The following is a 13,268-nucleotide window of genomic DNA, read 5'->3' on the forward strand; positions in this document are numbered from 1 at the left end:
CATGTTATCCAATGTCAGCAGTAGTAAAGAAAGGACCTCACAGAGTAAATCCTTAATTTAAATTTTCAGTCTCTAGAGATTTAAACTCTGACAGACATCTTGGGAAAATAAGCTATCCCTGAGCATGTTGAGCACGCAACAGGTTCTCCTCATCCTGACACCTTGCACCTTCTGTAACACATGCAATTATCATCAGAGATTTACTCCTCCAAGCAACACAAATGGATTTTTTTTTTCTCACTGATTGTTTTTTAAGCTTAATTTATCCACTGATACATGACTGTCATTATAGAGCATGTCAATTAGATTGCAGTTCCTTTTTAATAGGGACATATTCCTTTTGTAATATTTCAGGTTGTCTAAGATCAGAAGCTGCCCTTATTTTAGCCTAGAGGCTCCTTTATGTAGTAGATCTCGCTCTTTAAAAAGGCCACATTAATGTATGGTTATAGATTTATTTATTCTTAAGAATTTTAGCTTACAAGATTAGCTTACAAAGAACAAAAATAAAGACAAGTATGTCATCCAAGGTACTTCAAGAAAACAGATAATTAGCATAATGGTAGAGAAACATCATATTTTTAAAATGGAATGTTCTGTAATTGTTAAGAGTAGATAAGATATTTATTCTACTACAGTGTAGAATTTCTGATTCATAATGATTTGGTTCACTTTATTTCACTGCCTTGGGTCCTATAAAATAGCATCACATGTTGCTCAAATGGACCATTTTAAGATAATTACATATTGGGAGAACTTTTGGCAAAAGAAGCATTGTAAACCATTGCTAAGTCCTCAGGAAGGTCAAAAACACTGATGAAGATATGATTCTTGCCTGATCTCCAGTTTCTGTCTCAACTGCACACAGATGTAGAGAGATTTAGTCTTCAGATTCACCCTTTCTTTTCTCAGCTTCTTCCCAACATTTGTTTTAGAAGATCATCTTGACTGAGCTAGCCTCAAAAATCATTCTTGTTTTTTCTATCTTATGTCGACTTCCATCAGCCCACAGTCTTTAGTGTAGTTCTAGGCCTTAGTATCTTCTCTAATCCATGCACTTGACATTTCTCCTCTGTTCTCCAATCTCATCCCTATCTAAAGAGATGCTCCCAATTTCCATTGATAATTTGATTGTGTCTTCTTATAGAATAACTTATCTTGCTTAGGTTTTCCTCTGTGATATTCTTCCTCATTTATTTGGCTGTGTTGTAAACATTGAAATTAATTATGAAACAATATTTACCTGTGCATCCCCCATCTACTTTATGTCAAGATTTATAAAAGATTCCACTCATTCTTTTATATATTCAAACATAACAACATAACAGGGTAAAAAAAAAAAAAGTCCAAACCAAAGAAAGTCCAGAGTTTACAACATTTACTTGAGTTATAAATATTAATTGTCTTTGATAATATTTTTTTTCATTTAAATTTCACAATACAATCTGAATGATGAAGCAAGCAAGGTATAAACAAAGGAGAGTAGTACAACTCTTAATTCTGATAGCTAAGGGAAAGTAAAAACAAAAGATACATCAGTTTCTTCAGATAACTGTGGACTGTTACTCCATAATGTTTTGCTCAGTTCTGTGGATGTAGAAATATATCATGTCTAAACTCAGTGTTTCTTCTTCCATCATGGGGTTTGTGTCCAGCCTTGAAAAGAAATTAAATATGGGAATGTAATCAAAAATTGAAAAGGGAAAAGGCAAATCTTTAGTCCCCAGTTCCACATACCTCTTTTACCATGAGCTCATATAATCAGACATTGCTTTTGCTGCCTCCCTGCATTGCAACAGGCTACAGGTGACCCTTCATGGAGGTGAAGACCCCACAGACTCTGGAGACCTCTACAGTAATCTAGTGCTAGATAATTCTTTGTTTCCTTCCAAAAATAAAAAAAAAGAGAGAAAAATGAGAAAGTTCTTTCTGAAAGACTTAAAAACATACACCAAATAACTTCAAAATTAAGAATAAGTACTACAATTAATTATAATTTGTAAAATTGTGTGTATGACAAAGATTGTGATGTCAGCACAATGACTTAGTGGTACCAACACAGCTTACACTCTTATGAAAGTTCACTTCCTCAGATATAAGAATTTATTGGGGAGTTTAAAGTAATTGAAAACAGATATGCACATGCCCACATAGCCACAAACATGCATGCACATGCATATAGCCATTCCCTTCACTTACCTGTCTATTCCTGTTTTCTGAAGAAGCACTGGCTTACATCTTGTCATGGGAGGAAGAAAACAAAACGTTTAGAGGTGATGTGAGTCTTAAGTGACTTATCAGCAATGACAGCAGTATGTGTAAAGAACATTACTGTGCACCTGCAAACAAGTTTAGGTTTAGCTGTTAGTGGAGTAAAAAGGAAAGAGGGAGGCTGCAGCTCAGTGGCCTGCCAAATACAAGGCACATGTACAACTAGCAAAAAGGAGCCAAGCATGGTTGACCTACTTTATATCTGATCTGCTTTAATGCTCTCTTATATCCAGTTCTTGAAAGTATTAAAAGTATTCAGGGCCCTGAGTGCCTTCCCTACAGCCCCCAGGGTTCAGTTGCTTGAACTCAGAGAAATCTTTGATGATTCTTCCTTCTGCCTGTGAGAAATCCCAGCAGTGACTTTACCCACTGCACCTGGGAGAGGCTTTTACCCCTAGGCTCTCACCCTTGATATTCCTCTGGTATCCCAATCCTGTGCCTCCTTGACTCTGACCCAGAGCCCAGCTTGCAGGTGGCTTTGTGACTTTTTGGCTTGATGTTGGACTTGCCTCATCCCTAGGGATCTACCTGATGTTCTGGACTCTTGGCTGAACTAAATAATCACTGCAGATCTCCTTCCCTGTGTCCATCCCATGTGTCCCCTGCACCACTGCCACTGCCTGCCACCCCATCATCTACCCTGGTAAAAGCTGCCTGCTCTTGCTGCATCTTGGCATTTGTAATAGCTGACTAGCAAGTGCAACCACTTAGAGAGCAGAAATGTCCTATAAATTCCAGGTGGAAGGTTAATAATAAATAAGCACAATAAAAATAACCCTGTCTAATATATGGAGAGAACTAGATGACTTGAACTCCTCTGTGCCTACTCTGTAATGGGTGGCTGCCTGGTCAGCAGGAAGGAGGTTGGAGTGGTTTCACCTTCTTTTTGCTTCTACTTGTTGTACTGCCTAAACAAAGAAGCCTGAGTGATGGGGCTAGCACAGATATGATCTGGAGTCCCTGAAGGAGATTAGAAGGACCCCAGAATCATTTGCCATTGCCCAGTCTGTGAACAGCTGAGCTCTGAAACAGTTAGCAAACAGAGGTCCTTGCAAGCTGCTGAAAGGAGCAGCAACAGCTTTTATATTAGAAAGGCCATATGCTGCTATGCATGGCACATTCTGCATCATGCATTTATCTAACATTCAGAAAAAAATCTGAGATTTGGCAACCCCAAAATTTGGGGTATTGAAGAGCTTGTGATTAGAGAAATTAAATTAATTTTAAAAGAAAAATCTTTCTTTTGGGGAAAAAAAAGAGAAAAGCAAAAAAAAAGAAAAATAAAAGGAGTGTGTAAGTGTAGGACACTAAGTGGCTGAATTGTCTCATTATGGCTTGATCCTGCTGTATACAACTATTTGATTCTCAGGGAATTCCCTGCGTTCTCTGAACTCAAAGACTTTCAACTTGTCAGTCTTCTGCCAGCATACTGACCTGAGTTGTGTAATCTGAATATGGGCATTGGTCTTCATTTAGCTGAGATCACTGCCTGTGATCTCCACTGTTACAAAGTCACAGCGAAGAGTTCAGAGAGAGTGACAATCAACACTATGTTCAGTCTAAAATAAGAGAAAGTATGAAAGAACTCTCATAATGGGAAAAGAGTAGAGAAATATAGATAGGTGAAGCCTAAAGGGAAGGCTTTTTAGTTTCTATATTGTGTTCAGAGCCTCTTTTTGGGAGAGAAGAGAATTTTTTCTGCCTTTGGACAATGTTACAATGCTGAGTTATTAAAAAGAAAATGTAATCATTCTCATGGTGGTGATTCTGCCTAGCGGGCTGACAGGTTGAGTACACATATATAATACAGTCTCTGAAAAATAATCCATCTGATGTCAGGTCACATGAATGAGTCATGACTTCTTATCAGTGTGTCTGAATATTTATAGAAGAAAAAAAGGTTTATGCTATATGGTACCGTGGTCTGTGTCATATAAGCTTATGAACCTAATAAACAACCTAATATTCTCATTGCTGTGCATATCTAATTTTACACACCATGTACATATTATGTTATACACTAAAGATAACATTCTATTGCCTTGCTTTAGGTACAAGTTTTGTTGTAGCCTGAAACAGATCTGTAGGAAATCTGAATGTCACTTTCTTTACTCCAGCAGTAATCATAAATTATTTCATGTCAAATATCTTGAGTGTCCTCTGTGGGTTTCATTTCATTATTTGGCTGTGTATATACCTGCTGCAAAAGCAGTGTTCAGTTACCTGGGGTCATTTTCATTCATAGGTATTTCGTAGACCTGTCATTTATAAATACCTAGGGTCCTTGTATGCTCAAGCATAAACTGTTCATTATAGCTTCAATCATTTCACACTTACTGAAGTCAGTAAAACACTTTAAAAAAAATATTTTCTAACAAAAAAGTACACCACTTAAACTTATTTATAATCTCTTTTTAAACATTCAAATAAGCACTCAGTGCCTGAATTAAATATAGCTCTTGTAAAGCTTCAGAGATTTTCAGACGTCTTCATATGAAAACCAGAAAATTCTTAGTTCAATTTTATTTATGCAGAAGCTCCTATACTTGCCTTTGAGATTTTAAATCATAATCTACTAAATTATGTTCAGAAAGAGCCACTCAAAGAGAAGATTAAAGAAATCAGCTCCATCAAAAATTCCACCAAATCCTACCATTTTTCCAGTGCTAAAAGAAAATAAATTCTGAAAATCAAATAGGCTGAGGAAAATATTTAATGGACTTAGGGGAGAGATGTTCAGTTCTTGTTTGTGAAACCTATCCAAAATTCTCAGATGTTATATCACTGTTCCAGGTCTTGTTATTTGCTTTAAAAATAAAAAGAAAACCTGCACCTTCAAGCAAAAGATCATTTAAGTAGAAAAATCTATGAACAATAGTATGTGTTAAGCTTTAGACATACTGACTACAAGATATCTTAAAACACACACCCTTGTGGACTTTCCACAAATGTCTAAACAGATTATTTAAAAGGAAATAAAAAATCCCCATATTTTTATATTATAGTCATGTCTTCCTCTGGCTTAAGATAAACATTTCATGTTATACAGGTTTTATCCATGACCAGCTGCTGATAACAGCTTATTCAACCTCCCCATGCATATCATTAACCTTTTTCTCACATAAGGTGTTATCTGTAACATAAAAATTCGGGATTTATGTTTTTGTTTTAGTTTTCTTTTTCTTTTATGTGGAATGACCATGGCTAAGACATATGATCATTTATGACTTCAAAGATTCACCTGGTAAATAATTTTGTTTTTATAAGGACTATTTTAGGACATCTCATTCCTTCCACAGTAACAGATTTTGCTTATCTGTTATCATCTTCTTTCTTACTACCATAAACAAGATGCTTATCTTCTTCAAATGTCAAACTTAATGCTGCTTCAATACATGTGTCCAAACCCTGTGTTTGGATGGGAAACAATAAATTAAAGTCTGGATTTCTAAACACCATTTTTAGCATAATTTTCTTTCATCTGTGAAAGCCATTTCATAGCTCATTGCTCTGTATTTTATTTTCTTTGCTTTGGAGGATTTCCATTGAGTTTTTAATTTTAGAAAATAGAAAATGGGTGTGTAAAATTGAACACATTTTTTGTATTATTATATTAATCATAAGGAAGACTTTATATCTTGACTTTTTCTGTGATGGGGGTCAATCACAGACTGTCTTAATTCCTCTTGATCATGGCCCATCACAACTCACATAGTGATTTTCTTTCAGTTCAGGTGATATTTTTCTAGATGTTCAGTTTGCCATTGACTCTACAGAATTAACAGGCAGATGTTCGTAATATTTTTTCAAGGCTTTATGCAATATGATAATAATAAAAGAGATTGTTGCAAAGTCTTTAACACCTACTGCAAAAGTACAAAATGGTATAACCTCTTATAGGTTCCTAGAAATCCAAATAGAATTATTTGTAAAGGAGTTGAAAGGAGGGGAAAATTCTGTTTAAAGACAATTAATGTGAAAAAAAATCTGTAAACCACAGAGACTGTGTCTATTATATGTCTAGCAGCAATTGCTAAAAGGTGAAAAATTTGTTTATGTTCGTAGTCAAGATATCAGATGTGCTTGTCTGACAAAATGCGTGTGTTCCACTTTCAGGCTTGGTCTCCCTCACTGACATGAAATAAAATGAAATATGATTACTATTTTTTGAAAATGTCTCAAGGCATTTCTTAACTCTGTGTGTTATAATTTGAAAAACTTTGGCATGGTTTTTTAAATTTTCCGCTATTATTTTACTTTGCCTGCATCTCTTCTGTGTTCTGTATCTCATTGTGTCCACATTTTTATTGTAAAAGCAGGTACCACAGTCAGATTAAGATCCTAGAAAACAAGTTAACCTTACTGAAGTCTGTCTGAGCAAGGTGGGTGTATTTGGAACACAAATTAAGAGTGTGGGTCAAAATAAAGTATAACCTGTAATGATTAAATTAATACTGTTAGATTAATATCTGTAATTTAAACAGAAAGACTGAACATTAATAATAACAAACACATTTTCCTCTAGCGCTGAATACTATGAAACAGTAGAATCGTATATGTGCAGGACAAAGAATACGTCATTGAGGGTAGAAATTATTAAATTCTCTTTCACTGACATGAGGTCATTATTTATAACTGGGCATGCAAAAGAAATGAGTATGTTTAAACATCTGTGAATCCTCATATACCTATATGCACCTATTTGTATAGGTGCATTCCAAAATGGACCGATCTCCAGTCACAGCCTTCTCTCTGACTTCTGAATCCCTGAGTTTGCCTCTAGGACCATTTGAATCCTTCTTTGTTCTCTCTCCTAGTCAAAAAGCATAATTGTTTTCTGCAGGAAGGACCTTTACAGTTCTAATTCATGGCTTAACAATCACATTTTAGATGACTCCCATCACAAGCAGAAGAAACAGTTCAATTGTTCTAAGAACAAGAACTGAAGCTACTTTCAGACTCTTCTGAAGTAAACAGAAAGACAAAGAAATCTTCTGAGTCTTACAGGAATTAGGTAGGAAAATGCATTTGTTCTGTTTAGCTCCCTCTCAAGGGCAGTGCTTTCTCCAACTTCTCCTTTGATTGTAAGCTACAATTAATGTTGTTCACCCTACACATTTATACCTGTACAGAAAGAAAATTCAAGGATACCACATCAATAGCAGTTGCTTTCCAATTTACCAATAAAATAACATTTTTTCATTCCTAATTAGAATTGTTTGAAATTGAAACTTCAGTTACTTCTGTTCTCCAGTGTTTTAGATCTCAGTTAAGAGCTTGATTCTGGCTATTCCTTGCTCCTTGACTGATAGTCTTCACTAGGTAGTGTTAAGGCCAGAGGAACAGCAATTTCTTTGCAACTTTGGATCAAGTTCAATTTCTATAAAACACATTAGGATTATGATGGTCTTCTTGAGTCCATTGCTACTGTTAGGGTCTTCCAGACTGTGTTACCATGTATGCATTGCTGAACAAAATAAAAGAGGATAAGGTATCAGATAGAGACCTAAAATATCAATAATTTTTGTTGGTAGAGGGGTTAGTTTGGGGTAATTATTGTTCCTGTTGTTGTAGGGTGGATTGTTGTTGTTATTACTATTATTATTACTATCATTATTTCCTTTAAAATGTATTCTTTTTCATATTATGACTTTATGTCAGTAATTACGAAATCTAAAGAAAGAAAAGCCACAACAAAGACATCTATTGGATGCTGGTGGCTATACCATGTTCAGAATTTATTTAATATATATGTTAGACCTAGGCACTAAAATTAAATATTCCACTTGAAAGTTGCATTGTCTAAAATACCAGATTAAAAGACCAGATATTTCTGGATTTGTATGCTATTGAGAGGATCATTATTTCATTCCTGTCACTTCTTGCTACTTTATATGTTGCTACAACAATGTGGAACCTGATTTAGGAAAAGTTGTTCAACACTGTTCAGAAAAATATCTCACTAGAAGACAGTCTGAATTGAGAAATAGGCTTAGATTTCTCCTGTAGGGACAGCTGTTTACTAGCTGAACTTCATAAATCTCTGCTCTTTTCATGGGTTTCTAGCCATGCTCCACCCTAATAATTGGTTTCTAAGTAAAACTGTTCAGGAGTTTATATTACAACTGTTCCTGAAGACTGTTTTCAGGAAGAAAACTCTGTATTTCCTCTTCCTATAGTTTCTTATCTATGCAAGAAAATTTGTGTTTTCGGGAAATGGCTGTAATTTGTCTCTCAACTGACTGCAATTACCTGAAGTTTGACTGTATCTCTTAAACAAGAAGACTGCAATTATTTATTTTGACATTATCCCTCTTGTTCTGCTAAATATATCACCTTTTATCATATGTTCTTGTTAATATTTTCCTCACAGAAAGCAACCTGCATATATAAATGTATTTTCTTTCTTTGATGCTTGAAGCTGGGTTTTATATATATTGAAACTGGTGAGAATACTGACTGCCTGTCACTGAGGCTAAAAGCAGAGAGGAAAGCTTATAGAAACCATGGCTAACTTTGAAATGCTGAATGCTATCTGCTGAAACTGTTCCTGTGTGCAAAAATAATGACATAAGAACAAAGGACACACATTGATAGACAGGCTGGATATGAGCACATGTGGATTTGAATAATATCCTGAGAAAAGACCTTTGGGTTGAATGCTGGCAAGAACATGTCTTGGAATCTGAGCAAAGAAATAGTCTCCAGATATTTGATTCTTCTTATGTAAAAAGAAACAGGACTGTGTTGATATTTTTTGAAAAATTATCAAAAGCCTACCTACTTTTAGTAATTTCTTCCCAAAACAGAAGCAATGGAAAGAGCCAGAGGTGAAGATTACCACTTGAATGTAGACATAAGAATTCTTGAGGATAAATCCTATTATTCTTGCTCAGAGGGTTTGTTGTTTTTGGGGTTTGGTTTGGTTTGTTTGTTTGTTCCTTTGTTTGGGTTTTTTCATATGGATTATTTTTAACTGTTTTTAGTAGTTAATTCCATTTACCAAAGGCACATTTAAGTACTGATTAAAAGCAGATATGCAGAAAATATCATGCTAACCAATTGTCAATGTCCTCATGATCACTACAGAAGTCTAAAGGAACTGCAACTGAAAGGTGTCTATCAGTTTTTAGTGTACCTTCAACCTCAAAGACTGATGTTTTGTCCAAGATCAAAACAATAAACAAGGATCAAAGCTGCAAGGCACACATAAGAGGCATGAGGATAAAAAAATTATTGCAACTTTAACTAAGGTCTTATATTTATAATGCTCTTAATCTGAAACAAGTGAACTTAGACTCTGTATTTCAGAATAAAGCTCCATAAGGCAATGCCAAAATCCTATTTCTGATTATGCAAACAGATTGACAGCTTTGTATGAGACAGAAATAATTTTAGAAAGTGTTTCTTGTGTATGTTTGACTATTCTGTGCATCCAGTATCAGTTGGACTGATTTGAGCTGCAAATCTGACAATTTTAAAGTGCGTACAACTGACTTAGAAATTATGGATGCCTCTCAGATGCCTTATTGTTATTCTTTAGGTAGTTTAACTTCATGGATATTATTTTTGCTACCTCAAAAAAAACCCAAAAAAACCCCCAAAAAACCGAAAACAAAAAACCAGAGAATTATAGGGATTTTGTAGCAAGCACTCAGAAGTTAATAGAATATTTAAGAGCAGGAAAAAAAAATATCTCCTATTAGAAACAAGTTCAAGTCAGATAGCTGATCAACAGGAAAAGATTACTGATTTCTTTGGGTATGTGTTTTGCCTCTGTGCTATTTAAGAGCACCATAGTATATCCCAGACTTACAACAGAAAAATATTCCAGAATAACATTTTTGAATTTTAACAATAGATTGTAAAACATAGGCCACATTTGGCATGAAAAAAAATATATATATTTAAGTAGAATTATTGTGTCAGTCTACTATCCAACTAATTTAATCCAAAACTTTCTGTCTAGACTATGATGAATGGACAGTAAGGGAGGCATTAAGGACATTAAAGGTGCAAGCTTACATTTTGAAAGGCAGGAGATTCAGTCTGCCATATTAGAAATTGGACTAGTTATTGCATATACTTTGTAAAATACAATATCAGAACAGAAAAATTCAGTGTAGATGTATTAAGAAATATTTAATAGCTGAAGTTTGTCATGGTTATATGGACATAGGAGTGGCCAGCAAGACTTGTTCACCGTTTATAGTCTGATATCTCCAGTGCTTAAGTGGAGAGTGGAGCCTATGGTGGCCTGAATGAAGTAACACCATTGCTAAGTGCTGCTGAGCTGGACATGCTAGAGGCTCGGGATGAACCAGAATTCAAGACAGGAAAGTCTTGGACTTTGACACTATGGACACTGACAATTCATTCCTCTCCATTCCTCTATCAGCAGGGTGATGGCTACAGTTTGACTTTATGTGGAACTGACTGCCCCAGGGATGGAAATACAGTCCCACTACTTGCCATGGACTGATCCAGACTGCACCGGGAAAAAGTGAGGCTGTGGAAGACTTTCACTATGTACATAACATCATTGTATGGGGGAACATAGCAGAGGAAGAAAATTATTTTTTTGAGAAAAGAGAAAAGATAATCCACGTCCTCCTGAAAGCTATTCTGTCATAAAGAAAAAGTAAAGGTAAGATTAAGGGATCTGCCCAGAAAATTTAGTTTTTGGCAGCAAAATGACAAGGTGGATGTCATCATATTCCAGTGGTTAACAAAATTACAGCTATATTCCCACCAACCACAAGAAGTAAACACGAGCTTTCCTAGGCACCATGGGATTTTGGAGAATGCATATCCCAGAGAACAGACAGATTGTAAGCCTTTACCTTTTGAAACAAAAAACAACAAGCTTTTGAACAAATTAAACAGGAGATTGCCCATGAAGTAGCTTTGGGCAAGTCAGAACATGATGTGATGGAAGGCACTCTACATGGGAGCAGGGGAGAATGCAAAAAGTACCCAGGAAGACTTGAGGAGAGCCACTGGGGTACTGGAGTTTGGGATACAAAGGATATGAGGCCTGTTAAACACCGACTGAAAGAGAGTTCTTATCACCTTATGAAGGAAGCTTCAGAAGTGATTGGCATGAAAGCAAAGCTTCTCCTGGCACCTTGACTGTCAGGGGAAAGTCCCTTATACACATCATGCCATCATGTCATGTGGAGAAAGTGGATCCCTCTGATCACACAGTGAGCTCAAATAGGGATTCCCAATCACCCAGGGCTCTTGGAGATCATCACAAATTAACCTGCAGGTGAGAATTTTGTACTACCATCAAAAGAGGATGAGGAGCAAATGACAAATGCTGAGGAGACCCCACCATATAATCAGGTGCTTGAAAATGAAAAGCAGATTTTCCTCTTTACTGACAGTTACAGCTATATCATAGGAACAAATCAAAATTAAGAGCTGCTTTATGGAGTCCTATGTGGTGAGTCTCAGGAGCTGTTGGGGCACAAGGTGAATCCAGTCAGGTCACAGCTGGCTTTAGATATCAGTGAATGAGAAAAATGGCCAACACTCTACCTCTACACTGACTCCTGGATGGTGGCAAATGCTTTCTGGGTTTGGCCAGACTGATGGAAGAAGGCCAGTTGGCAACACAGAAGAAAAAGCCATCTGGGCTGTTGAATTGTGTCAAGACATCCCTGCCTGGATAGAGAAGTTGACTGTGAAAGTACATAATGTAGATGCACATGTACATTGTCCAAGAGTTGGGCTCCTGAAGAGAACAGCAACAATGGACAGGTGGATCAAGCTGCCAAGATTAAAGTGTCTCAGATGGATCTGGACTGGCAACACAAGGGTGAGTTATTTCTGGCTCAGTGGGCCCATGATTTCTCAGATCTTCAGGGAAGAGATTCAATATACAGATGGGCTCATGACTGAGGGATGCATTTGACCATGAACTCTATCTCCCAGTTTATTCATAAGTGTGAAACCTGTGTTGCAATCAAGCATGTGGGTGAAGACCCTTTGATATGGGGGACAATGGTCAAAACAAATATGGGGAAGCCTGCCAGATTGATTACATCACACTCCTGCAAACCTGCCAAGGCAAGTGTTACCTGCTGACCATGGTGGATGGCTGGAGACGTACCCTGTGTGTCACACCACTACTTCTAACACCAGCCTGGGCCTTGAAAAGCAAATCCAGCACCCAAAAAAACCCCAAAGTTGGACAATGGGACCCATTTCAAAACAGACTCATAGATATTTGGTTCAAAGAGCACAGTATTGAGTGGGTGTATCATATTCCAAATCATATTCACCAGGCACTGAAAATAGAATGGTGCAATGGACCATTAGAAAGCACGTTTAAAGCAATGGGTTCTTCAGCCATTGGAATATACATTTAGTGAATTGGGATCTACATTTACTGGTTAGTTCACACTAGATGCTTTACCAATCAAGCTGGACCTGCCCAATCAAAACCCCTCCGTACCACAGAAGGAGATAAAGTCCCTATGGCATATACTAGAAGAGTGTTAGGATGACAGTTTAGATTAGTCTTGGCTAAAGCAAGGGCAAACTCATCCATGGCACTGTTTTTACTCAAGGACTGGGGTGCACTTGGTGGGTAATACAGAGGGACAGGGAAACATTATGCATAACTCATGGGAATTTGATTTTTGGTTGAGAACAGTCTGAAATCTTTAACTGAATATGTGATATCAGTTACTAAATAACACTGCCATTGTATGCCATCAATATAATGGACAATTAGTATGGACTGCTCCAGTTACACCAGTCATGGACTAAATGAATTCAACAAATATCTTGGGTGGATTGCCAGTAACTATTGAAAAAATACTTGTGCTTGTGTATAATTATATGTCTCTGCATCTATATCTATCTATATCTATATCTATATCATCTATATCTATATCTATATCTATATCTATATCTATATCATCTATCTATATCATCTATATCTATATCTATATCTATATCTATATCTATATCTATACCATCTATAT

The 13,268-nt window shown here is 36.3% G+C and overlaps 1 long non-coding RNA gene across 3 annotated transcripts in view; it reads right to left on the reverse strand.

Annotated features, from left to right (window-relative positions):
* Positions 1-441: 441 nt before the first annotated feature.
* LOC146767824 (uncharacterized) overlaps positions 442-13,268 on the reverse strand; it is a 45,694-nt gene continuing 32,867 nt past the window's right edge. For 2 of the 3 annotated variants that reach the window (XR_014954221.1, XR_014954219.1), the window contains 2 exons: positions 1,738-13,241; positions 442-1,656 (listed from right to left, as the gene is read on the reverse strand). This is a non-coding gene — a long non-coding RNA (uncharacterized LOC146767824). The remainder of the gene's footprint in view (positions 1,657-1,737; positions 13,242-13,268) is intronic. The other variant, XR_014954220.1, reaches the window with a different exon arrangement.

This window comes from Lonchura striata, chromosome 3 (assembly GCF_050655825.1).
Source record: "Lonchura striata isolate lonStrDom1 chromosome 3, ASM5065582v1, whole genome shotgun sequence".
In the NCBI taxonomy this organism is placed as follows: domain Eukaryota; kingdom Metazoa; phylum Chordata; class Aves; order Passeriformes; family Estrildidae; genus Lonchura; species Lonchura striata.